The 4,458-nt window shown below is 38.9% G+C and overlaps 1 pseudogene; it reads right to left on the reverse strand.

The window, feature by feature from the left end:
- Positions 1 to 502: 502 nt before the first annotated feature.
- On the reverse strand, positions 503 to 1,295 carry LOC123462055 (annotated as a pseudogene).
- Positions 1,296 to 4,458: the final 3,163 nt, after the last annotated feature.

Consider the following 4,458-nt stretch of genomic DNA (forward strand, 5'->3'; position numbering starts at 1 on the left):
ACTTGGGGTCATAGGCTCAGCAGGCAACCGCCTTAACCTCTAAACCATCTCTCTAGCCCTCTTTCTAATTATTTTTTTGTTTATTTTTATTCATTTATTTGAGAGAGAGAGAGAGAGAGAGAGAGAGAGAGAGAGAGAGTGAATGGGCGCGCCAAGGCTTCCAGCCACCGCAAATGAACTCCAGACGCGTTCATCCCCTTGTGCATCTGGCTAATGTGGGTCCTGGGGAATCAAGTCTCGAACCAGGGTCCTTAGGCTTCACAGGCAAGCACTTAACCACTAAGCCATCTCTCCAGGCCATCTTTTTAAGTTTTTTTCTTTTTGTTAAAATTTATTTAATTTTTATTTACATTTTCCATCATTATAAAAAAATATCCCATGGTAATACCCTCCCCCCACACACTTACCCCTTTGATAATCTTTTTAAGAGTGTTAATGACCATTAAAATTTATTCATTGTGCTATCTCACTCCATTTAGAATAATGTTGACAACCAGTAGAATTCATTACATACTAAAAATAACACCATACTTATGCACAAATAAATCAATTTTCCCAGTCAGAGCTAATCTTCCTTTAAGAAGATTTCCCACATATTCACAGTACATAATATCACAGAACACCCATATTTGGCCTAAAGATCTCTGAATTGTAGCATTACAAGAAGGGAGTTCACCATGCCTAATAATGTGATTGAGTTTAGCCCAAATGTCTTTCAGGATCTGATTGTTGCGAACAGTGTGTTCTATCGTTCATCTTGCTCTAAAGTGAGTGCAAATTTAGCGTCTTTAAACTGTTCTGTAGCTTTTTAGGCAAAGAGGTAATCTTTCCTGTACATTTTTTTTTCTGACAAGTGAAATACTCCAAGATCTCTTCTTGTGTTGTTTTCCTTTTTCTGAATTTTTATCCAGATGTTCAGAATTAGTCTGTTCTTTCAGTGTCTGTGACTGGATTAAGGACCGTTTTTTCAAATTGGGTTGAAATTCCAAGAGATCTACTGTGCAATCATAACTCTTTGATTTCATATTATCATCTGAAATAGTTAAGCACTGTTTGACATTCTCAGCTGCCTCTCCACAAATGACCGGTGGTAATCCTTTAGGTTTGAGTGGAACTTTGCACCCATCGTGTGGAAACCAAGGAATGAATCTTGATAATGGACGAGTAGAGAAGTCTTGAATTGCCTTTTCTGCAATTTTTAGCAGTTGTTTGGGATCACTCTCATGTGGTTGATAATGTAATATTACTTCCGTAGTCATTCTGCAGTAATCCATTAGTTCTTGGCTGAATTCTTCAGAGCTAGATTAATACAACACTGACTCTCTTGTCATACCACAGGGCACAGGACCTTTCAGCACCAGCAAGCGCTCTTGTTTGGGGGGATTCACTTCCATTTTGGACCCGCACTTTCTGATCCACGGCCTACGGGTGCTGCAGAGGTTCACCCAAGCCGGGAGACACTGGAAAAGCGCGAAAACACTCCAGTGTCAACCACGGGTTGACTCTTGTCTTTGCTGGTAGTACCTCACAATGTCTTGTTACATTTGTCCTTTACGATCCCGAATGGCTTCTTTTCACTAAAGCCATTTCTCCTTAGGGAGCCAGCCACAAAATAACATATTTACAAGCACACATCCCTTCTGGCTAACAATACATGGCGACCAAAACACTTACACCCTCTTTTTAATTCTTAATTCCTTGAGGCAAGGCTTTGGTTGCATCATTTGAGATTATCATTTAGTTGCTGCCTTTAAATCTGTTTTTGTGCTGAATTACAATTATTGGTTTGCATATGTTGAACCAACCTTGCATCTCTGGAATGAAAAAAAACTTGGTTATGGCATATGATCTTTTAAATGTGTTCTTAAATTAGATTTTCAAGAATTTTTGCAAAAAAAATTATTGACAACTTCTATACTTACAGACAGTAATTTTTAAGAACTTCATTGAGACTTTTTGCATCAATGTCCATCAGAGAAATTTGTCTGGAATTTTCTTCCATTGTTGTGTCCTTATCCATTTTTTTTTAAAAAAAATTTTATTAGCATTTTCCATGATTATAAAAAAATATCCCATGGAAATTCCCTCCCCCCCCCCACATACTTTCCCCTTTGAAATTCCATTCTCCATCCTCCCCATCTCAATCATTGTACTTACATATATACAATATCAACCTATTAAGTACCCTCCTCCCTTCCTTTCTCTCCCTTTACGTCTCCTTTTTAACTTACTGGCCTCTGCCACTAAGTATTTTCATTCTCACACAGAAGCCCAATCATCTGTAGCTAGGATCCACATATGAGAGAGAACATGTGGCACTTGACTTTCTGGGCCTGGGTTACCTCACTTAGTATATAATCCTTTCCAGGTCCATCTATTTTTCTGCAAATTTCATAACTTCATTTTTCTTTACCGCTGAGTAGAACTCCATTGTATAAATGTGTCACATCTTCATTATCCACTCATCAGTTGAGGGACATCTAGGCTGGTTCCATTTCCCAGCTATTATAAATTGAGCAGCAATAAACATGGTTGAGCACGTACTTCTAAGGAAATGAGATGATTCCTTCGGATATATGCTTAGGAGTGTTATAGCTGGGTCATATGGTAGATCAATCTTTAGCTGTTTTAGGAACCTCCACACTGCTTTCCACAATGGCTGGACCAGATTGCATTCCCACCAACAGTGTAGAAGGGTTCCTCTTTTTCCTTATTCATTTTTGCTATTGGGGAAATGCTGGCTTTGTGGAATGAGTTTGGCAGTGTTTCTTTCCCTTTCTATGTTTTAAAAAATATTTCTTTATTTATTTGCACACAGAGGTAGGTGGAGGGAAAGAAAAAGAGAAAGAGAGAGGGAGATAGAAAGGGAGAATGGCCATGCCTCTTTTCACTGAGAAAGAACTCCAAATGCGTGCGCCACTTTGTGCATCTGGCTTTACCTGGGTACTGAGGAATCAAACCTGGATTGTTAGACTTTGCAAGCAAGCAAGCAAGCACCTTAACTGATTTTTTTTTTTTTTTTTTTTTTGCTGAGCCATCTCCCCAGCCCCCTTCCTTTTTATTTTGTGGAATAGTTTGAGAAACAATGGTGTTAGCTCTTAGTAAAGATTTGGTAGAATCAAGTCGTGATTTCATTTTCTTTGTTGATAGCTTTGATTTTTTTTTTTTTTTTTTTGTTTTTGAGGTAGGGTCTCACTCTAGCCCAGGCTGACCTGGCACTCACATAGTTTCAGGATGGCCTCGTACACATGGTGATCCTACTACCTCTGCTTTCTGAGTGCAGGGATTGCAAGTGTGTGCCACCACACCCAGATAGGGGCTTTTTATTACTGTTTCAACTTCGTTGTTATAGATCTGTTTAGTTTGCTTTGATCTTTTTGGTTTAAGCTTGGTATGAAATTAATGCTATCTAGAAATCTATCCACTCTATAGATTTTCTAGTGTTTTTGGAGTATAAATATTCAAAGCACTCCCCAATGATTCTCTCTATTTCACTGGAATCTGCAGTGACCTCTCCTTTTTCATAGCTGATTTTATTAATTTGGATCTTCTGTGTTTCTTTTGGTTAGTTTGGCTAGGAGTTTGTCAACTTTAAGGTATTTTTTTTTTTTTTTCAGAGAACTAACTTTGATCAATTCTAATAAAATTAGTCTCCATTTCATTTGTTTCCACCCTGACCTTGTTTTGTTTTGAGATAGGTCTGCTATGTGGTAGCTCAGGCTTATCTTGAACACTTTTGTTCTTTGGAAAAGGGTAATACTGTGTATCTCAGTTTGGCTTGCAACTCTTTATGCAATATCCCAGGCTGTCCTTGAGCTCATGATCCTCTTGCCTGTGTCTCCAGAGTTTTGGGATTACAGGAATGTGCCACTAAGCCTAGCTGCTTTCATTATTCTTTATGCCATGTCTACATAGTTTATGCACTATGTAGACATTGACTACTTCATGATCAATGTTAGGAGTTAAAAAATCACTGGTTAAAAAATCATTGTGGTGCATGCCTTTACCCTCAGCACTTGGGAGGCAGAAGTATAAGGATTGCTCTGAGTTCAAGGCCACTCTGCACTATGTAGTGAATTCCAGGTCAGCCTGGGTTAGAGTGAGACCCTATCTTGAAGAAAAAAAAATCAGTGGAACAACTGGACATGTACTGTAAACCTCAGGTTTCTACGTAGCAACTCTATTCCGAATCAGAGAAAAGTGAGCAAGTTTTACGTGTTCTACTTTATTTACTATTTTGGATCAGGAACAATAAAAAACGTCCGTGGCAAGACCTAACAGGGTCTGGTGAATATGTCTGTGAACTGCAAATACAATTTGTTCATCACAACACCGGGGCAAACCCCAGGCCCAACAGTCATTGGAATAGGATGGGAAAAGGGTTGGACACGAGGTACCCCAGGAAAATAGCTGTCGCATCTTGGTAGCGGTGTCTCCTGATGGTCAGCATAGAATGTT

The sequence above is a fragment of the Jaculus jaculus genome, chromosome 7 (genome assembly GCF_020740685.1).
Source record: "Jaculus jaculus isolate mJacJac1 chromosome 7, mJacJac1.mat.Y.cur, whole genome shotgun sequence".
Classification (NCBI taxonomy): domain Eukaryota; kingdom Metazoa; phylum Chordata; class Mammalia; order Rodentia; family Dipodidae; genus Jaculus; species Jaculus jaculus.